General features: G+C 42.5%; 3 long non-coding RNA genes across 3 annotated transcripts; all 3 read right to left on the bottom strand.

The window, feature by feature from the left end:
- Window positions 1-12356: 12356 nt before the first annotated feature.
- On the bottom strand, window positions 12357-13223 carry LOC136452547 (uncharacterized). Its single transcript, XR_010758852.1, has 3 exons — window positions 13096-13223; window positions 12896-13015; window positions 12357-12520 (listed from the first exon to the last, which is right to left on the bottom strand). It is a non-coding gene; the product is annotated as an uncharacterized lncRNA (long non-coding RNA).
- A 953-nt stretch (window positions 13224-14176) lies between these two features.
- LOC136452546 (uncharacterized) lies at window positions 14177-15601 on the bottom strand. Its single transcript, XR_010758851.1, has 3 exons — window positions 14898-15601; window positions 14521-14628; window positions 14177-14297 (listed from the first exon to the last, which is right to left on the bottom strand). It is a non-coding gene; the product is annotated as an uncharacterized lncRNA (long non-coding RNA).
- Window positions 15602-16178: 577 nt separating this feature from the next.
- On the bottom strand, window positions 16179-17453 carry LOC136452545 (uncharacterized). The gene is made up of 3 exons (XR_010758850.1): window positions 17204-17453; window positions 16986-17083; window positions 16179-16365 (listed from the first exon to the last, which is right to left on the bottom strand). It is a non-coding gene; the product is annotated as an uncharacterized lncRNA (long non-coding RNA).
- Between the last annotated feature and the right edge of the window lie 5654 nt (window positions 17454-23107).

Below are 23107 nucleotides of genomic sequence, written 5' to 3'. Positions count from 1 at the left end.
GTCATTTAGAGTTCATAATACTAGAGTCAAAGTGTTATTTTTTCATTTGACCAAATTTGACTTGGTCAAACTTGCTCAAATGAGACACTAAATGACCTCAGATGAAAAAACTCTGAATACCAAGTTTGATCATCTCAGCAAGATATACAATTGTTACATAGCTCATTTTGTCATTTGAGAAAGTTTTATCAAACACTAGTCACAAATTCTTGAATCTCATATAGACTTTCTAAAACTATGTCACACACTTGTGAAATTTGAATTACATTTTGTTCAAATTTTCTCAAATGAAAAAATGGCCTATATAAGGATTGTAGATCTTGATGAGCTAAACAAACTTGGTATTCAAAACTTTTCAATTTGAGACAATCTAGGATTCCAAAAACTAGTTTGTAGGCGTCAAAATTTAAAAATCACAAATTTGAATCATCCAAACTATCTCAAATGGAAAGTTGACCAAAACAACAATTGTAGATCCTGATGAGTTGAACAAACATGGTATTCAAAACTTTCCAATTTGAAGTCATTTAGAGTTCATAATACTAGAGTCAAAGTGTTGTTTTTTCATTTGACCAAATTTGACTTGGTCAAACTTGCTCAAATGAGACACTAAATGACCTCAGATGAAAAAACTCTGAATACCAAGTTTGATCATCTCAGCAAGATCTACAATTGTTACATAGCTTGTTTTGTCATTTGAGAAAGTTTTATCAAACACTAGTTACAAATTCTTGAATCTCATATAGACTTTCTAAAACTATGTCACACACTTGTGAAATTTGAACTATATTTTATTCAAACTTTCTCAAATAAAAAAATGGCCTATATAAGGATTGTAGATCTTGATGAGCTGAACAAACTTGGTATTCAAAACTTTTCAATTTGAGACAATCTAGGGTTCCGAAAACTAGTTTGTAGGCGTTAAAATTTAAAAATCACAAATTTGAACCATCCAAACTATCTCAAATGGAAAGTTGACCAAAACAACAATTGTAGATCTTGATGAGTTTAACAAACTTGATATTCAAAACTTTTTAATTTGAAGTCATTTAGAGTTCATAATACTAGAGTCAAAGTGTTGTTTTTTCATTTGACCAAATTTGACTTGGTCAAACTTGCTCAAATGAGACACTAAATGACCTCAGATGAAAAAACTCTGAATACCAAGTTTGATCATCTCAGCAAGATATACAATTGTTACATAGCTCATTTTCCTATTTGAGAAAGTTTTATCAAACACTAGTCACAAATTCTTGAATCTCATATAGACTTTCTGAAACCATGTCACACACTTGTGAAATTTGAACTACATTTTATTCAAACTTTCTCAAATGAAAAAATGGCCTATATAAGGATTGTAGATCTTAATGAGATTAACAAACTTGGTATTCAAAACTTTTCAATTTGAGACAATCTAGGGTTTTGAAAACTAGTTTGTAGGCGTCGAAATTTAAAAATCACAAATTTGAACCGTCCAAACTATCTCAAATGGAAAGTTGACCAAAACAACAATTGTAGATCTTGATGAGTTGAACAAACTTGGTATTCAAAACGTTTCAATTTGAAGTCATTTAGAGTTCATAATACTAGAGTCAAAGTGTTGTTTTTTCATTTGACCAAATTTGACTTGGTCAAACTTGCTCAAATGAGACACTAAATGACCTCAGATGAAAAAACTCTGAATACCAAGTTTGATCATCTCAGCAAGATCTACAATTGTTACATAGCTCATTTTATCATTTGAGAAAGTTTTATCAAACACTAGTCACAAATTCTTGAATCTCATATAGACTTTCTAAAACTATGTCATACACTTGTGAAATTTGAACTACATTTTATTCAAACTTTCTCAAATGAAAAAATGGCCTATATAAGGATTGTAGATCTTGATGATCTGAACAAACTTGGTATTCAAAACTTTTCAATTCGAGACAATCTAGGGTTCCGAAAACTAGTTTGTAGGCGTCGAAATTTAAAAATCACAAATTTGAACCATCCAAACTATCTCAAATGGAAAGTTGACCAAAACAACAATTGTAGATCTTGATGAGTTGAACAAACTTGGTATTCAAAACGTTTCAATTTGAAGTCATTTAGAGTTCATAATACTAGAGTCAAAGTGTTGTTTTTTCATTTGACCAAATTTGACTTGATCAAACTTGCTCAAATGAGACACTAAATGACCTCAGATGAAAAAACTCTGAATACTAAGTTTGATCATCTCAGCAAGATCTACAATTGTTACATAGCTCATTTTCCTATTTGAGAAAGTTTTATTAAACACTAGTCACAAATTCTTGAATCTCATATAGACTTTCTAAAACCATGTCACACACTTGTGAAATTTGAACTACATTTTGTTCAAACTTTCTCAAATGAAAAAATGAACTATATATATGCTGCTTTTACTCAATATCCGAATAGATATTTGTATCCGACCTTCTCCGAATCCGATTCATACCGTATTCGATACTCATTATTCATATCCGTAACCGAGTCAATCCGTATTCGTATATGTATCCGAACGCTATCCGTGTCCGAATCCGAATCCGAACAAAAATATGAAAATAAATATAATATGAGTGATATTCGTTCGTATCCGATCCGTTTTCATCCCTAATGTGTATGGATGTTTGTGTGGTGTTCTACGATTACGTTCAGTCGGTGAGATATACGTAGTGATCCAGAAGGAGAAGAAGGACGTGAAGATTAAAGCTTACCGAAGGATCAGTGTGTAAGGCAAGTATAGCATGGGACCATCCTTGTTACCTATTCACATTTAATCACTTAACTCATATTGCATGTGTCTACCTTGTTGCCATTAAGGATATCCCAGATATTTGATATCTTGTACCTTGATACCTTTGGGATATTGCATTGGGTAGTTTTTGCTAGTGCTTAATCAAAACCATGATCTTGTAACTTGACTAATGGTATATGCAATAAACATTAAAACTTGACTTTTTGGTAACATGGAAATAGGGGGCTGGAGTGTTTAGCTACTTTCTAAATGCTTCAGATTTCTCTCCCTAAGGACTTATCCGTAAGCGATCATTCGGGACTTACAGTACAGCTATGAGGGCTATATGGCTCTGGCTTTAGCTCAGTATGAGGACCTTTTCTAGCTTATTAGTGGTTACCTTTATGGCGTAAGAGGGTATGTTTCCTTTTCTGCTGGGATGTGTGTACCGTGCTGCGATGCCCAAGCATGCCACTCCTAGAGAAGGGCCACATACGCCTATCGGCCCTAACTTGTTAGACGAACCTTTGAAAGGCTTCATAGTGAACCCTGCCAACCTTCCTTGGTAGTGGGTCAAGATGCTGATCACCTTGGGTGAAAGGGTAAATCATGACTCATAGTGAAAGTGTACAACCTTTGCAGAGTGTAAAATTATTATAACAACCGTGCTCACGGTCATGAGTGGCCTTAGACCCTTATGGAATAGAGATGATTACTAATGGATAATGGTACTAATAATTAATTGTTTATGCTATACATTATTCATGTTTACCTAATCATGTGTTTATGGGAATGATAAATTCTTTGCCACTCAATTGCATAAAAAGATGACCTATTAAAGGTAATCGTTGTAAACCAGTGTTAGCCTTTTGAGCCTCATGAACCCCATGATATAATTGTTAAGTACAACATGTACTTACGCTTGCTTTACTTTTCTATACTTGGATAAAAATCCCGGATGGGTACCAGATTGCTGGTTTGGAGGAGTTAGGCTTGTGGTCAACCAGTCAGTCATCCCTATGGATTTGGAGTCTTCGCCAGGAGATCGGAGTCGACTTTCCGTTGTCTACACTCTGAGGTTATATTCCTTTTACTAATACATTATGTAATAAGTATTGTCTCTTGGTATTACCCTTATTTGTGGCTATATGTGAGATTTGACTTCCTAGACTCACATATAGTGTGTATCTGGTTTTGTCTTTAAAACCGGGTGCTACAGCTTCCAACTCAACACATCTCTAACCTTCTTGGGATCTACTGCTACTCCTCCATTAGAGATTATGTGACCAAGCAAAGATACTTCTTTTAGCCAGAACTCACATTTGCTAAACTTGGCATAAAGCTGATGTTCTCTAAGCTTCTGCAACACCAACCTCAAATGTTCCTCATGTTCTTCTACATTCTTAGAGCACACTAATATGTCATCAATGAACACAACAACAAACTTGTCAAGGTACTCCATGAACACTTTGTTCATCAGATACATGAAGTAAGCAGGTGCATTTGTTAGACCAAAAGACATGACTGTGAACTCATATAGTCCATATCGGGTCACAAAAGAAGTTTTGGGGATGTCAGTACGTCTTATCCTCAACTGATGATATCCAGATCGAAGGTCGATCTTGGAAAACACACAAGCCCCTTTAGCTGGTCAAATAGGTCATCAATTCTAGGCAGTGGGTACTTGTTCTTAATTGTAACCTCATTAAGTGATCTGTAATCTATGCACATTCTCTGTGTACCATCTTTATTCTCTACAAATAGTACTGGTGCACCCCATGGTGAAGAACTAGGTTGAACATAACCCTTATCTAACAATTCCCTTAATTGTTTCTTAAGTTCTGCTAATTCATTCACTCCCATTCTATAGGGTCTCTTAGCTATGGGTGTAGTTCTAGGTAAAAGTTCAATTATAAACTTGATGTCTCGTTCTAGTGGCATACCTGGCAATTCCTCAGGGAAGACATCTGGGTACTCATTTACTATCCTTATATCTTCTAAGGTTGTGCCCTCCAACTGATTAACCCGGCAGATTTCTGCAGCTAACTGTGTTGCCACATACTCAATTTTCTCTCTGGATGGAGTGGTAAGATTCGCAGAGCTATTGCCACAATTAATAACTGCCTTCTACAATCTTAACCAATCCATTTCCAAAATGACATCAATACCAGATGAGTTTATGACTACAAGGTTTGCCTAAAATTCTACCCCCCTTATGCTAAGACTAGCAGCTAAGCATATCCCCTCTGCTTTCATTACCCCTCTAGGTGAGCTTACTAACATGTGTTTCTTCATAACACTCACTGGAATACTATGCTTCTTTATAAATGTATATGCTATGAAGGAATGTGAAGCACTAGAATCAAAAAGTACGGTAGCTAAGTTTGAGTTGACTGGAAACATACCGATCACCACATCTGGTGCCTCCTGAGCTGTTTCAGCAGTCACATGGTTCACCTTCCCCCAAACATAATTCTATTGCGTGTTAGCCATCCTCTTGGGGCATCTGTTGGAGTAATGTCCTGGCTCTCCACAATTGAAACATTTATTATAATTAACTGCATTTGGCGCTTTTGGTGCGCCATTCTTCTATGGAGCATTGGGGGCATTGTTTCTCACAGGTACATTGTTGGACTGCTACTGGCGCTGAGCTGGTGCCTTGTACTGCTGCTACTACTATGCACGCTAGGGTTGCTGGTTGCGGTTGAAACCTGACTGACCTTGATAGTGCTGCTGAGGTTGAGCTTGTTGAGGGTTGGCATAGAAGCGAGAGTTGCTCCTGGATTGTTGTCCTTGAAACTTCCTCTTTTTGTCCTCCATCTAGCGGTGCTTGTTCTCGATCACTAAAGCCTTATCCACCAGCTGCTGGAAGTTAGCAAAAGTATGAGACAGCAACTGGTACTGGAGACCATCATTTAGGCCCTCCATAAACAACTCTTGCCTCTTCTCGTCCTCATCTACCTCAGTTGGTGCATACCATGACAATTGTATGAACTTGTCATGATATTCAGCAACAGTCATGCTCCCCTGCTTGAGAGCCAAGAACTCCTTCTTCTTTAGCTTCATCAGTCCTGCAGGCACGTGGTGAGAGCGGAAGGCACTACGGAACTCAACCCAAGTGATGGGATTAGCTTCGGTATGGCCGAAGTGGAATGAGTCACACCAATCTAGTGTAGCTCCTTGCAACTATCCAGAAGCATATAGAACCTTCTCCTTGTCATCACACTAGGCAATCTCCAGTTGCCTCTCAATGGCATGTAGCTAGTCGTCAGCTTGGAGTGGGTCGGTAGAGTGCTTGAATATAGGTGGGTGTCCTTTCAGGAACTCTCCCCTCTTATCTCTGACGTGAGGGGGTGCATTCCCATTCCCTTGCCCCATGTTCTACATATTCTGGGCCATCTGCTGAAGCAACTATGTCTGCATCATCATCAGCTGCTCCATGGTGACTGGAGGGGGTGGTGGCAAGTCCTCGCCTCCCTGATTGTTCCTCCTGGTGTTCACCATCTGTAGATGCATCATATAAGTCTCACATGTCCAAGCATATAACTCTTAAAATATAATGGTGTAACAAAAGTAGGTGTCACAAGATCAAGACAAGAGATATATGTAGGGTATACAAGAAGATATTTGTTCTGAACTTTTCCGGCGAGTTGGACAACAGCAGTGTAGTAAAACGAGCATATCTCACTCTCTGTTTATCATCTGATTGCGTATTTTACCTTTCTAGAAAGCTTATGCAATTATCTACAACTTTCATTTAGAACACTGTTCTAGGCATGGTGTGGTGACCACAGACCCCTCCATGGATATCGCTCAGCAGAAGCTTCCCCTGTTCGATGGGGATATAGATCTACAGGATCTCGGTGTGGCTTCGTTTGTAGAGTTCGCCTTCTACAAGAACAAAGGACTTGGCACGACGTGCGAGCCATCAAGCTTCTGTCTTGTCCATCGGCAGCATGTCACAAAGGAGGTAGTCGAGGTAGAGTGTTCTCTAGTTGACCAGAGGGTCAGGCTCTATCACTGGATCCTCTTCCAGCTTCATGACCTCAGGGCCGGACAGAGCCGTCAGATGGTTAGCCTCCGAGGCTAGATTGGATGGACCATCGTCGGCCCATTCCAACCCTTCGTAGTGCACCGATGGCTTGTGTTGGTCGCTGGTGAAGACACCTGTTGGCACTGGCTCTTGGTCAGACGCCGCCTTCACAAGCGCATCGGCCGCCTCGTTGAGGTGTCTTGGGATGTGATTGAGTTTGAGGCTGTCAAACTTGTCCTCTAGCCATCAGACTTCTTGGCAGTACGTAGCCATCTTGGTGTCATGATAGCTCAACTCCTTCATGACTTGGTTGATGACTAGCTAGGAGTCGCCCCTAATGTCGAGGCATTGGATGCCCAACTTGATGGCAATGCATAGGCCATTGATGAGTGCTTCATACTCATCCACATTATTGATGAGGGAAAATGGAGACAAACCATGTACCTCATGCGTACCCTAAGGGGCAATACGAAGACCAATCCTACGCTGGTGCCCTTCTTCATCAGCGATCCATCAAAGTACGTAGTCCAGTACACTTGATCGATGACCGCCGGTGGTGTTTCGACCTTGATCCATTCTGTGATGAAGTCAGCCAACACCTAGGACTTGATCACCGTTTGGGAGCCATATGTAATGCCCTGATCCATTAACTCAAGTGCCCACTTTGCGGTTTTTCCTATGGCATCCTAGCTTTGGACGACCTCACTGAGGGGGAATGACGTCATGACCGTCATCGGGTGTGACTCGAAGTAGTGGCGTAGCTTCCTCTTGGTGATGAGGACTGCATACAGGAGCTTCTAGATTTGAGAGTAGCGGGTTTTAGAGTCGGATAGTACCTCACTGATGAAGAACACAGGGCGCTGCACCTTGAGGGCATGCCCCTCTTCCTCCCACTCTACTACCAGGGCAGCGCTAACCACTTGCATGGTGGCCGCTATGTATAGCAAGAGGGATTCTTTGTCTCTTGGAGGAACCAAGATCGAGGCCCTTGTCAGAAGCAGTTTGACCATGTCAAGTGCCTCCTAGGCCTCGGAGATCCACTCAAAGCAGTCAGCTTTCTTCAAGAGGCAATAAAGGGGTAGACCTCATTCACCGAGGTGTGAGATGAATCGGCTGAGTGCGGCAAGGCACCCTATGACTCGCTAAACCCCCTTTATGTTCTAAATTAGGCCCATACTTGTGATGGCTGAGATTTTCTCTAGGTTTGCTTCGATGCCACGCTTGGAGACGATGAAGCCGAGTAGCATGCCCCTCGGGACCCCAAAAACACACTTCTCAAGATTGAGTTTGATGCCGTTCGCTCGGAGTTTTGCAAAGGTCTACTCAATATCAGCAATGAGGTGGTCAACCGGTTTGGACTTAACTATGATGTCATCAATGTAGGCCTCAATGGTCCGCCCGATGAGGTCCCCAAAGCATTTAAGCATATAGCGCTGGAACATAGCCCCGGTGTTCTTTAGACCAAATGGCATTGAAACATAGTAGAACAATCCAAAGGGGGTGATGAAAGATGTCATGAGCTGGTCAGACTCTTTCATTGTGATTTAATGGTACCCGGAGTACGCATCAAGGAAGCAGAGGGTTTCGCACCCCGAGGTAGAGTCGACTATTTGGTCTATGCATGGCAAAGGAAATGGATCCTTTGGGCATGCCTTGTTGAGACCCGTATAGTCTACACACATCTTCCATTTCCCACTCTTCTTTCATATAAGAATAGGATTGGCTAACCACTCTGGGTGGTATACTTCCTTGATGAATTCGATAGCCGATAGTTTTGCTATCTCTTCACCGATGGCCCTATGTTTCTCCTCGTCAAAGCGACACAAGTGTTGCTTCACTGGCTTGGAGCCTAGGTGGATCTTCAAGGTATGCTCGGCGACCTCCCTCGGAATGCCCGGCATATTCGAGGGTTTCCACGCAAAGATGTCTTTGTTGTTGCAGAGGAAGTCGATGAGCGCGCTTTCCTATTTGGAGGAAAGCGTGGTACCAATGCATACTGTTTTGTCCTCGGTGCTCTTGAGGTCTATGGGGGCTTCTTTAGAGCCCTCTAGCGACTCGAATGACTCGATCAACTTCTTGGAGTTTAGCGCTTCTTTGGTGACCTCCTCCTTGAGGGTGGTGAGCTCCCTTGAGGTGACGATTGCTGCAGCATGACCGCATCACTCAACCTTGCACTCATAGGCGTGCTGGAAGGAGGTGCTGATGGTGATGACCCCATAGGGGGCTAGCATCTTCAGCTTGAGGTATGTATAGTTGGGGACAGCCATGAACTTCGTGTAGCATGGACGTCCTAGGATGGCGTGGAAGGTTCCGAGGAACCCAACCACCTCAAAGGTGAGGGTTTTAGTCCTAAAATTGAACTGATCCCCGAAGGTAATGGGCAGATCGATCTGCCTGAGTGGCATGGCCTGCTTCCTAGGCATGATGTCGTGGAAGGTTGCTCGGGTTGGGAGGAGGCGGGTTCGGTCAACACCCATCTTGTCGAGCGTCTTGGCGTACATGATGTTGAGGCTGCTGCCTCCATCCATCAGTACTTTGGTGAGTCACTTTGGGCCAACGATTAGGTCAACCACAAGCGGATATCTCCCTGGGTGTGGAACGCTATTCGGATGGCTAGTCTGATCAAAGGTTATGGCAAACTCTGACCACCAGAGGAAGGGAGGTGTCGTCAGTTCGGCCATGTAGACCTCGCTGCGTGCGACCTTCTGACGACATTTGGAGTCATAGGCTGCTGATCCTCCAAAGATCATAAGGCAACCATTTGGCGTCGGAAAGTCATCGTCCTTCTCCTCGATGTTGTCCGTAGTGGGGCAGGGTCCTTTCCCTGCTCCCCTTTATTGGAGCCCTCGGACAAGAACCGCCGCATGAGGCTACAGTCCTTGAGCAGATGTTTAATTAGAAAGGCATGGTTTAGGCATGGCCCCTCAAGTAATTTTTTTGAAGTGGTTTAGAGTGCCCTCCGTGGGCTTCCGACCACCCTTGCGATCAGCAGCGCCACGAGCAAGTCCTCGCGCCATTGCTTCTTGTTCTTCCTTTTGGGGGAACGATTAGAGGTGCCTTTGCCGGCTCCCTCATCCCGCCTTGCCTTGCCCTCAAGACGATCGAAGATTGCTCCGACTGCCTCTTCTCCTGAGGCGTGGCTGGTGGCGATGTCCAAGAGTTCCTTGGTGGTTCATGGGCCCTTGCGTCCTAGCTTATGGACCAAAGACTCACAGGTAGTCCTAGATAGGAAGGCTCCTTTAACGTCAGCATCGGTGATGTTGGGGAGCTCGTTACACTACCAGGAGAAGCGCTGGATGTGCCCAAGGAGGGTCTCACCAGCCTTCTGACGGTAGTTCTTGAGGTCCCATGGGTTCTCAGGGTGCTTGTATGTGCCCTGAAAGTTTCCCATAAAGATCTCCTTCAGATCCGCCCAACTCTAAATTGTGTTGGACGGCAAGTGTTCCAACCATGCTCGTGCCGAATCAGCTAAGAACAGTGGAAGGTTGCGGATAATGAAGTCATCATTATCTGCACCACTGGCTTAGCAGGCAAGCCGGTAGTCTTCGAGCCAAAGTCTAGGGTTTGTCTCCCCAGAGTACTTAGGGATATCGGTAGGTGGTCGGTACCTCGACGGGAAAGCAGCATTGAGGATGTGTCGGCCGAAGGCCTGAGGGCCCGGTAGCCTAGGGCTCGGGCTCTAGTCCTCACCACTGTCGTAGCGTCCGCTGAGACAATGATGATAGAAGCGGCGGGCTCCTCTTGGGTCACCGTAGGTGCGTCTACGGGCGTCGAGGGTGCTGCATGTGTCATGGTTGTAGCTGAGACGCTGATGCACCAGGACCACGGCACGCTGCCTGCCACCTGTGGTGCCTGGTGGACTGACGCATCCCTAGTGGGGCATGCCGAGGGCGTGCGCTGGCTGGTGTCGAGCTCGCATCGCTGAGACAATGAGCTCTCTGCCTGTTGCGCCGCCGCATGCTCGAGCAACATACGAATCTCACGGTGGGCCTGACGATCCTCGGGCATCACGGCCTCTGGAAGTCCATGGAACAAGGCCATTGCAGCGGCAATGTTCTGGCTCACCCGTGCGAAGTGAGGAAGGGCTTCATCGTCGGTGATGATCCTCCGGTTTACATCGTAGGCCATGGCATGTGCGCGACCACTATCCCCACGGCGTTCGATCTCTCAATCGAGCTCCACGCACTCTTGCACAAGCTGGATTCTAGCTTCCTTGATCTCTCGCTTTCGGGCTTTCAGCTGCTCCACCCCTATGTGAGGTGGGGCCGCTGTGTCCCCCTCGGTTTCGTCGTCGAGGTTGCCCATCGGGGTAGCCTCCTCCGTGGGGATGCTTTTGACATGTCCCTCGGGGGTACCCATCATGTAGCATTCCCGGGAGTCCAGCCTGGGGGGGTCGGGCGAGGCGGAATCTACCCCTAGACATCGGGCAAGGCAGAGTCCAGCCCTCAAGGTCGGCCAAGGCAGAGCCAACCCTCAGGGGCCGGGCGAGGCGCAGCCAACCTTCGGTCATACGGACAAGAAGTGCAGTTGCGTTCTCGTCTGCTTGAAAGCATCAGCATTTGATGGTTATTAGCTCCACCTCATTGGGTACCCAGTATTAGGTCCCCGACAGATTCCTTTAACGGCAACTAAGTGAGCTTCCTTAGGACTAGCTTGAAATCTAGCACACATACACACAGTAAACATGATGTCGGGCCTAGATACGGTCAAGTATAACAAGCTACCAATCATAGAACGGTAGAGAGTTTAATCATGATGTCGGGCCTATATACGGTCATGTATAACAAGCTACCAATCATAGAACGGTAGAGAGTTTAATCAACTGATTTACCTCCCTCGTCTAGGTCGAGATGTCCATTAGAAGGCATTGGTGTCTTAATTAGCTTACATTCATCCATTTTGAACCTCTTGAGAAGATCCTTGGTATACTTTTCTTGAGAGATGAGAATCCCTTCTCTCATTTGTTTGACTTAAAAAACAAGAAAGAATATGAGCTCTCCAATCATTGACATCTCAAACTCCTTCAACATCAATTCACCAAACTCTTTTCAATAGTCTTCATTTGTTGAGACAAATATGATATCATCAACATATACTTGACAAATGAAGATCTCTCCATTAAGCTTCTTGGTGAATAGTATAGTATCGACCTTCCCAATGTTGAAGCCCTTCTCAATGAGAAAATCTTGAAGACGCTTATACCAAGCTCTTGGGGCTTGCTTTAGCCCATATAGCGCCTTGGACAACCTATAAACACTAGTATAGTGCCTGTGCTAACGCCACGACTTCATTTCAGGGATGCACATGAAAACAACCAAATTGCGTCACATAAATAGAGTACAGCAAGACAATTAAGAGAGATTCCAATTCGGTGCACCATTTTTAGTATATTATAGAAATAGTATAATACCCATGCTAACGCTATGGACAAATCAAATAACTAAAGTATTTGTAAGAAAATATTTGTTTGCCAATCAACAAGACATTAAAAAAAAATCATACACGACATAGGAAACATCTCAATTCATATGAATATTGTATTAAAAATATAACAATACATGATGATACACAGTGCAACCATAATTCAATTAATAATAAAATTCATATTTATTTTTATGAATCAATATCTAGCTAGATATTATATAATACACAATATCTAGAAGTCTTCACCCATGTTAATTATTGGTACATGCTTCCATCCGGTGTGTCTTCCATCTCAATACTTTCTTTATCAGCTTCTTAAATGCCTAAAAGAATCAGATAGTCACTGTATTTTTGCAATAATGCTTACACAATACTGACTATTTATAACAAGGTATGAACAACAGATATAACCAACATAACACTTGTCTGTGCAGCTTCTACCAGTAAGCAATAGCTATAGGATAGTAGTTGAGAAAGAAAATATAACAAAACAGTAGTGATTTCATCAGATGACCAAACAAATCAGCATGGGTGCATTATATTGGTGTAGGGAAGAAGCATGACCTCTTTTAGTTCTCTAATTATATCGTATTTTTATTAGCATTAGATTGTTACATTTCCAATAAATTCATATTTGAACCTATGTCAACAGGTTGTAAAATTTAGAAATGCCAAACGTGGAGAAGGTGAGAGCTTACTTTGTGGCTCCTGGAAAATTCAGAAGCCCACCCAAGGCGTGCATGTTGCCTAGCCACCCCTTTAACAGCAGCAAGAAGACGGTGGTCCTCATGTGTATCCTACCTATGAAGAACTTGCTCCTATTTTAGAGTGGCACAAACTACTGTGTTAACCACTAAACATAAATGTTATTCAAAGGAAAAGGGAGGAGGACACTTACAAGGTAGGAAAATATGAAGCTCCTGTAGAAACACTCTCCATCACCATGCACTGGCCTTCATAATAGGAGTACATTTGAGTGAAATTCCACTCCTTGCTCAGCAACCATTTTGAGGAGCTTGTAATGCCTAATGAACCCGGCCATGTGTACTTTCTGCACAAACACAAGAACAAAGGAATTTAAATCAAAATGATCTGAACCAGGAAGCATCAGTTCTAATATTGGATTCTAATTTCTTAATTTTTCAGGTTTCCACATATAAGAAAACTTTAAGCCACTAATAAATGAAACATTTTTGCTGACACTGATTGTTCTGTGAAGAAAGAAAGAACATATAGCACATTTCCTAAATTTAATACCAATCCAAGCTGATCAAGGTCCATTTCCCCCGAGTTGCTGAAACACCATCAAGGCAATACCTGTGCATATGAGGTCAATAGTTATATGGCTGGCAAATACATCTGAAAATTTCATATGATCAAATTCTAAATCCAGTGAACAAAGTAGATACAGGTTCTAAAAAGTAGTTGAACAAATCATTACTGCATATGTATTTTTGCGCAGAAACATGTATTGAAGCCTGGCCTTCCAAAGTGAAGCATGGCCTGCCGCGGCAGATTTTCTGGATGTCCTTGGTAGGCTGCAGCGTGCAAAAATTAGAGCAAAAATTAGTTGAACTCATGATTTGAATATTTTCCAGTGAGACCAACAAATCGATGCAGTGTTTCATTGTTCTCGTCAGCTTCTAAAGCTACCAAACAACAGTGTGAAAAAAATTAGAGCATAGTAAGTATGACATCATCAAACTGCTTCGAATTAGCAAAGGAATCAGAGAAAAATTAGGATCCTACAAGGCTTTAACACCACTGCATAATAAATTCTTGCCCAGAAATTAACGCTACTGCATAACATGTGCACATGTCACATCACACAACTGGAATCAACTCTCATCAGCACTGAACATTCAGAGCACAAAGCAAACTGGTTCAATCGATTTCAGCACAAGAGAAGGGAGAGAACCCAAGCCGTGACGCACCTTAGTGATCTTGAGCTTGTTGAACACATCCTGCGGGACCTTGTAATTCTAGATCATGTCGTACTCCATCTTGGCGTCGAAGTTAACCTTGTGCATTGGCACGGCACCGGGATGCGCTGCGTCCATCAGTTGGCACGCAACCGCGCCAAAAAATGGTTTGATGATACTGATGCAGAGGCAAGTTGTTTTGATGCAAAATAAAAAAAATGGATTAGTGATACTGATGCTCAGGCAAGTTGTTTTGAGATTTATGTACAACAATTTTAGCACAGGCCACATGAATGTCAATGCTCCTTTAAATACTCTGCAGCACAGTTTTAGCTTCACATCAAATACCTCAGCTCACAGTCTGATGTGTGAATTGCAACATGTAATTTTTTTCCCCTCACCTGGATCGTTGATGGCAAATGCGGCAGCATCCCTATGCATAGCCCCACCTGATTTAGACAACGTGGTTCAAAATTGCAGAAAACATGTCCTTGTCCACCACTTTGATCCTGTCATTGCACCAATGTCACCTCAGTCATATACATTTATCTCTATTCTTGTCATGTGAATCATATACAAGTCATAGCATTAGTCCAAGTGTTAATTCAATTTTATAGCTGGTTCTATAATTCAGGAAAACAAATCTTGTGCGTAAAATTATATTCTGACAAATAATAGAAGCTCTTGAATAGGTTGCAATGTCACAATTTGATTTTTTAGTAGAAATAAATTGGCCAATATAAAAAAACTTGCAATGATCAGGCTGCAGATTTATTACCAGACAAGCACCAAAGTAACTTGAGTTCTCAGATTCAGGATACACCTTTTATTTTGCACAACCTATATGAGTTTGGCACCTACTGTTCCAAGGACCTGCAAATGGTACTATGTTAAATAAAACTGCCATTGCAGTTTTTTCTGGACACCTACCTTGTGGAGCAGCAAAATATGGGGTAAAATACATCTTCACATGAGAGATAAAAATACTTCAACTAGTAGACTACAGTATGTGAAAAGAGAAAAAAAAACATTTCAAATTTACAGAGCAGTGAAACAATGGATACATGAGAGCAATTTTTTAAATTGGCAGGAAACACTAAGCATAGGACTACATTAAGGGTCAGCTTTGAGCCCTTATCTGTTTGCCTTAATGATGGATGAGGTCACAAGGGAAATACAAGGGGACATCCCTTGGTTTATGCTTTTCGCGGACGATGTAGTGCTAGTTGATGAAAGCCGGACAGGAGTGAATTAGAAACTGGAGTTATGGCGGGAGACTTTAGAGTCCAAAGGTTTTAGACTTAGTAGAACTAAAACTGAGTATATAAGATGTGACTTCGGCACTACTACTCGGGAGGAGGAAGATATTAGTTTGGAAGGTCAAGTAGTGCCTAGAAAGGATACATTTTGATATTTAGGATCAATGCTACAGAGAGACGGGGATATTGATGTAGATGTTAGCCATAGAATCAAAGCAGGGTGGATGAAGTAGCGCCAAACATCTGGTGTTCTATGTGACAAAAGGGTACCACAGAAGCTAAAATGCAAGTTTCATAGGATCAATGCTATGCTGTATGGTGCAAAATGTTGGCCTACGAAAAGACAACATGTTCAACAGATAAGTGTCGCGAAAATACGTATGTTGCGTTGGATTTGAGGTCATACAAGAAGGGACCGAGTTCGGAATGATGATATATGTGATAGATTAGGGGTAGCACCAATTGAAGAAAAGCTTATCCAACACCGATTGAGATAGTTTGGACATATTCAACAGAGACATCCAGAGGCACTGGTGAGTAGTGGAATCATAAGCCAGGATAGTAACGTAAAGAGAGGCAGAGGAAGACCAAAGTTGACTTGGGTAAAGGCAATAAAAGGAGACTTAAAAGGATAGAATATACCTAAAGACTTAGCCTTAGATAGGAGTGCTTGGAAAACAGCTATTCACGTGCCTGAACTTTGATTGCTTCTGCTGGGTTTCAACTCTAGCCTACCCCAACTTGTTTGGGACTTAAATGCTTTGTTGTTGTTGTTATTGTTGTTGTTGTTGTTGTTGTTGTTGTTGTTGTTGTTGTTGTTGTTGCAGGAAACACTAAGCATACAAACAATGCCCCCCTTTTTAATAGGAAAATAACAGCAGATAAAACAAACATTCTATACTCTTGGCAAATAAAATGTGCTAGTAGCAGAGATCCTTTCATTTTTGCTGGCAGAGATCCTTTCATTCAGTTTAATTCCAAATATACCTGCACAACAACCACCAGTCACAACTCCAAATATAAACTGTGATTTAAAAAAAAAGTCTAACTATTGCTGCAGTTCAATTGCGGCTGCACATTGTGACTTCTTACGGATATTTTTTATTTAAACAAGAGAAGACAGAGTATGACTGGAAAATATAACAGAACATCATAATGCCTTTGTCTAAATTTATTAACTTTCAACTCATTGAAAGTCTTCATCTAGCAATATCAAATTAGTACTTCTTTTATTAGAATCACCCTCTTACCCTACTCAGTGTTGTCGATGGAATATTACTTCTATCAAGTATATTTCCCATGCTAACGCTATGGGAGAAAATGAAATAGTATACTGGCCGCTACGGGAGAAAAAGGAAGGGTGTCAGAACCATGATAACCGATTGCTTCCAAGAAGCAATGAATCACAGCTCATGATTATTACCTGTATACTTTGATTGTGTATAATTGTTGGCCTTGAATAATTTAAAAAGCCGATAGCAAAAAAACAAGTACTCACTAATAATATACTATTTACAACATAGGCAACACTTTAGACTGGATGCCTTTTATTCTGTCATGGTTCTCGTCACAACACAGTATGAAGACAGATCAGTATATATATTTACCTTAATTGAGTCGTCTTGGGCAATGCTCTGTACTCACGAACATGAGAAAAAGAAAGCATCTGTTCTGTTCATCCATGCCTGAAAGAAAAAAGAAGGATCTGCAGCAGCCAACAAGGTCACCATCCATCGGAGAAACAGGGGACACCACACCATCCCCTGCCCACAACTGAGCAGCAAACGGGGGTTCTTGCGGCAGGGACAACGGAAACGAAACAAACCTATGGGGCCGGAGAGCAGGATGGCGCGGCCGCGGCTGGTGGCGAAGAGGTTCCGGATATGCTTTGATAGCTCCGCGGGGACCTTCAGGATGGGCACCGGCAGCGGCGGATCTAGGGCGGGTCGGGGCTGAGGGAGGAGGGCTGCCGGGGCTCGCTCGCGCCTGTGCGCCGCCGGCGAGGGCGCCGTCGCCCTACACCAGCCGTCGCGTCGGGAGAGAGAGATGGAGTTGGAGGGGAGCGGGAGAGGAGTCAGTCGCGTGGGGGAGAAAAAAATTGAGACTTTTTCCCGTGTGCCATTACTCCATTCTTACGTACCATCAAAAAGTTCACACAGACCTTGGTGCCATGACGCTAAACTCTTTTGTCCAACAAGCCGTTCCGTCCAGTTTTGCTCCTAACGGTGGGTAACGGCGCAGCCAAATGACTTAAATGCCCTTAGGCTTGTGAGGCTTTGTGAACTAGTTGGTTTGCTTATGTGCCATTTCCAGGCCAGCCCAAGGCCGAGCGTTTTGGCACCAAAGTCAGGGTTGTTGGCGCCAACTGAGCCCCTAGGCTGTTCCTCATATATATAGGTCCTCAGCTCTATCTTTGTGTATGAGTAGTCATGGATGAATGGATGTATGGATGGATGGATGAATCAATCAATCAATGTTGAATGATGAATATGAAGATTGTTCATTTGTCAAGAATGCAACAACATATGAGAACAATATAACAACAATTAGAGTACTGCAACAGTAAACAAACATTCATCACATAATAGCGGCTACCTTAGTGTTTTTTATCACAAAGGTTTTATGGCACCAACATTCATCACATAGCAACTAAGTTATTGGTTTTCATCTACAGCTAAGTATTGTTATGCCATCATAGAACATTCATCACAGAGCAAAAGAATAGTTGTGCCATCACATAGCAGGTATTTTTTCAGAACCACATCACCAAAAGAACATTGAGCAGGCACCTTTCACTGCAGCTAGAGCTTCTTCTTGCTTCTAGTATTTGAAGCAGGACTACCTAGGCTAGATGGGCTGGCTGTTGTAACTTGGAGCTTCTTTGGTGTAAGCTTCTTCTTGATCCCTATCTTCCTCCTTAGTGAAGCCTAGGTCAGCACAGTCTCTAGTGGCTCTGTCTCTATTGTAATGGAGTCTTCATGGAAAGGGGTCAGGTTCACAGTTTGGATTGGAACTAGGTCATTGGAACCAGTTCCAGACCTTGTGGCAAAAAGGCAGAGTGTGCTTTAGCATTAGCAGTCATAATAGAAGTGTTGTGATCAATTTAAGAGCTGGTAAACATACTTGTTAGACACACGGTTTGGACCTGAGTTTGAAGTAGTAGTGGTAGCTGCCCCCTTGCTCTTCTTGGCACCAGAAGAAGAAGATTTCCTCTTCCTTTTCTTGTGTCTAGCATTGATCACTGCCTCATTGTGTGGAAACACCATCTGGGATGGAGTAGCAACCACAATGCTAGTCTCTGTGTTATAGCTTGCTGTTTTTTAGCCTTTTCTTTGGAAGACCCTTGCATGGAAAAAGTTACATTAGTTAACTAAGTTATTGAAGCTGTACATGTATCTGCAAAGTAATTTAGTTACATAGTTTACCTTTCAGCCTCCATTGCAGCTATATCTTCTGGATTCCCATTCTCGCAAGTGTACCTGTGATGCCCTAACTCATGGCAGATGGGGTACTCATGTTTCTTTGTCCTCTTCTTGCTGCAGCCTCCCTCAAATGATGATTTCATCCTATTCTTCCTTCTACCTCCTATGGACCTAAGACAGGAGGGTGCATGAAAAAGTCATGTGTAGCTTTGGGCCACATGCTTTTGTTAGGAATATAAGGGATGGAACCCTCATATGCAGCTCTGAATTTGTTGACAGAGAAGTAATCATCCACATGGTCTTCCAGTTTTCCCTAGGAATTGAAGTAATGTAGGCTATTGCATGTTTGCATGGGATTCCTAACCCCTGCCAAACCCTATAGGAACAGGTTCTGTCAAGTAGGCTGACCACAAACCTGAAGCCACTACCTCCCTTAGCATACAGTTCTGCCACACCATCAGGGGAGGCTGTGATCACTTCAATGTCCAGGTTGTAACTGTCTTCGCTTAGCTTATGCAGGATATGATGCAGAATCTTTCCTTCCAACTTCTTGGCTACCTTCTTCCTATGGTTCCATTTGATCAAAATCTTTTGTCTTATAGTGTCCAGCAAGTCATCCAGGTGCTTTACCTTCTCAGGATTGATCCAATTATTGAATGATTCAGCCAAATTATTAGTCACATAATCAACCTTTGACAATGTCCTGTACTGGCTCCTAGTTCAAAGTTTCTTGTGAGTTTCTTGCAGATACTTCATTGCCTCAGATTTGGCTGCAGCCATTGCTTGATAGTGCTTCTCAAACATGTAAGGGCTCCATGAATATGAAGAAGCCCACAAGTGATCATCAAATACCTTCCCACTGTACCTCTTCTTGAAATTCTATACTAAGTGATACATACACTCTCTATGTTCAGCATTTGGAAAAACTTTACTAACCCCATTCATGACTGCTTGCCACAATCTTTGCAGAATGTCAAGCCCTCTGGGGTGGCTATTGCTTCCTTCAACCTCTCCATGAACCACACCCAATTCTCATTGGTTTCTGAGTCAATTACACCAACAGCTACTGGATACATCCAGTTGTGCCCATCTACTACACAAGCAATGCCCAACTGTCCCCTAAACCTTCCTATTAAAAATGTGCTATCTACTGCAAGATATGGTCTACAGCCTCTAAGAAATCCATCAACACATGGTTTTAGTGCAAAGAATAGCCTATTGAACCTGATCTTATTGTTGATGGTGTGATTATCAATGACAAGAAATGATTCAGGACTTGATTCTTTTAACTGGGCCTTAAGCCTATATAGGTTATCAAAACTTTTGCCCCAAGGCCCATAAATCTTATCCATGGCAAGATTTTTACCTTTATACACTCTCTTGTAGGGCACCATAATTTTGTGTGCATCCTTCAACCTCCTTTGCAGTTCTGTTGCACCTAGAGTTTCATCTTCCTTCAGCCAATCAATCACCTAACTACACACCCAGAACTATGTTACCCCTACACAGATTCCTTGCCTCCTAGTGCTCTGACACTCATGAGGGTAGGGGTTCCTTTTCACCTGCAAAATAGTCAAGTAATGCACTTATTACAAGCCACACAATGCAAGAAAAATAGGGAGCAGTCAATGAAAACAATGTACTAACACATTACCTTAATAGTGTGCCCATACCTTAGAGTTGAGGCATGAAGTCTCCACCTACAGCCCTCACTTCGCTATGAGCAGTTCACCCTATACCTCCCTATATCACTCTTCTCAATGTCATAGTTGAACTCATGTTTAACAGTATGAGTAGCTAAAGCAATCTTAACATCATCCATGTCTAAATACACTGTTCCTACTAATATAGGAGGGTCCTTTTTGTCATAATCAATATCAGGCATATGTTCAGGCTCCCTATCTTTAACCATATCATCTATGTATTCTACTTCATCATTAGAGGATTCATCATCCGAGTCTGTCTCAGAGGATTCATCAGCACCAGAACTCTCACCTTCCCATTCTTTACTCCCACCTTAGCTCTGAGGATTGGGAGGAGGTGGGGGTATTGGGGATCAAGGTCAATATACAACCCTTCCTTATCTACACCCACATGCTCATTCATTGGGTTTGGGTTAGCCAGGTATTCATGTTTAGCAGATTGAGTGTGTGTGGCATGGCTTGGTTCTGCTAAGCTTGGACAAGCAATTGAAGGGGTGAATGGGGGTTCAACAGAGTTCACAGTGCTACTAGAATGCCAATCAGGAATCACAGGGGGTTCACTACTTGGGCTATGATATGCAACAGTCAACAAGCAACATTTGGAAGCCTTATGTTTTGCAAACATTTCAACCAAATCTTGGTCAGTGCAGACTTGGATGTTCACTTTACTATCCATGCAGAAATAAAACAATCTCACTATGTCACCATAGTTATGAGGATACTTGTCGACAACTTCAGCAACCAGGTCTGTGAAGTTAGTGCGGTTAGCATCCACGACTTTGTTAACTGAAAACCACCGCGCACGAGTATTGGGAGCAACAATCTAGATTTCTAAGTTGTAGCTACTTTCTGCATCCATCCTATAGATGAACAAGGAGCATGCAATCAACACTACAAACATGGGGCACAAACGCAAGGCACTAAATACCAATCAACACTACAAACACGGGGCACCACGAAACCAAGGGGGAAGCAGTGAACTCACTCATCCAGAAGCCAATCCAGTCGCTCGCCCATGCCCTTGTTCCCCGCCATGCCACGCCTATCCTGTATATCCATGGGCGAATTCATGCTCCACTACCCCATGCGCTACCACAAGCACAGGGGATTCATCATCTTCTCTCCTAGCCGCCACTATAGCCTCCACTGCCGCTAGGGTTTCTTCGCTGCTAGGGTTAAGGAACTAAGGGAGTCGAGCAAGAAGAGAGAGTGAGAGACTAAGGGAGATGTCAGTCAATATCGATCAACATAGCCTCCACATATGTCCATGACTAAAAGGGCAACATGGACATTTTTCTTGCCCGATACCACATGTAAGAGCTGCCAAACGGTCAAAACCAAACAGAATGAAGACAGAATGGCGTGTTGGACAAAAGAGTTTAGCATCATGGCACTAGGGTCCGTGTGAACTTTTTGGTGGCATGTAGAAATGGAGCATCTTCCATAATGGCACATAGGGAAAAGGCTAAAAAAATTCACGCATGTGGGATCAGGGGCGTCAGGGAGAAGGAGAGCCGCTCGTGGGGTGACACAGGATAGGATGGGATGGGACGATGAGTAATGAGGACTAATCCCAACAATCTAGACCATTAGATGTGAGTAAGAGAAAAGAGATGTTAGAGTAAATCTGGTGCGTTCATTTTTAAAGGTTAGCTGTTGTTGGGTGCAATTTTATGGTGCATGTAGGAGAGTTTATGACTGTGGTGGACAGTTTATGGGGTGGCTTTAGGAAAGTTCACAAGCGGTGCATTATTAGTGATAGAGATGATTAGGATATCTAGGGTCTTCAAACCCGGGAGGTTGATCAATATAGACTAGTTAATTTATGAAGCCATTTAAAAAACACTTTTAACATTCATTTGATATAATTTTATTTCATGATGCGATGCATATGCAAGGAGGGTATGAATGGCTTCAAGTCTTGCAACTGGTGCAAAGGTCTCTCCAAAATCCAAACCTTCAACTTGAGAGAACCCCTTTGCAATTAGCTTTGCCTTGTTCCTCAAAAAAATGCCTTGATCATCTTGCTTATTGCGGAATACCCACTTTGTTCCAATAACTCTTGCAACTTGTGGTCGCTCTTCAAGTGTCCAAACTTCACTGCGGATGAAGTTGTTCAATTCTTTATGTAGGGTATTTATCCAATCCAGATCTTGAAGAACTTCTTCTACATTCTTAGGCTTAATGCAAGAAACAAAAGAGTGATGTTCAACAAATGAAGCAAGTTTTTGAGAGTGAGTCATTACACCCTTTGAAGGACTCCCTATGACGAGATCTTGTGGATGTGTTTGAAGTAGAGGCGAATTTCTTCTTTCAACCACTTAGGGAGGAGGTTGTGGAGCATCAACATCTTGAGCTTGTGCCACCATTTGATCATGGGAGACATGAGTATCTTCATTTTCTACTCTCCCATCTTTATCATTATCTTGTGGCACATTTGATGAAGAGGTGGATCAATCACTTGCACTTCATCTTCAACATCTTTAGGCTTGATGTCTCCAACTAGAATGTTCTTCATGGCCTCCCTCAATGGTTCATCACCTACATCATCAAGATTCTTATGTGCTCCTTAGGAGCCATTAGATTCATCAAATTCCATATCAT

Source organism: Miscanthus floridulus, chromosome 5 (assembly GCF_019320115.1).
Source record: "Miscanthus floridulus cultivar M001 chromosome 5, ASM1932011v1, whole genome shotgun sequence".
Taxonomy (NCBI): Eukaryota; Viridiplantae; Streptophyta; class Magnoliopsida; order Poales; family Poaceae; genus Miscanthus; species Miscanthus floridulus.
Note: the sequence above shows the minus strand (reverse complement) of the source record. Positions and strands in the feature narration are given on the sequence as shown.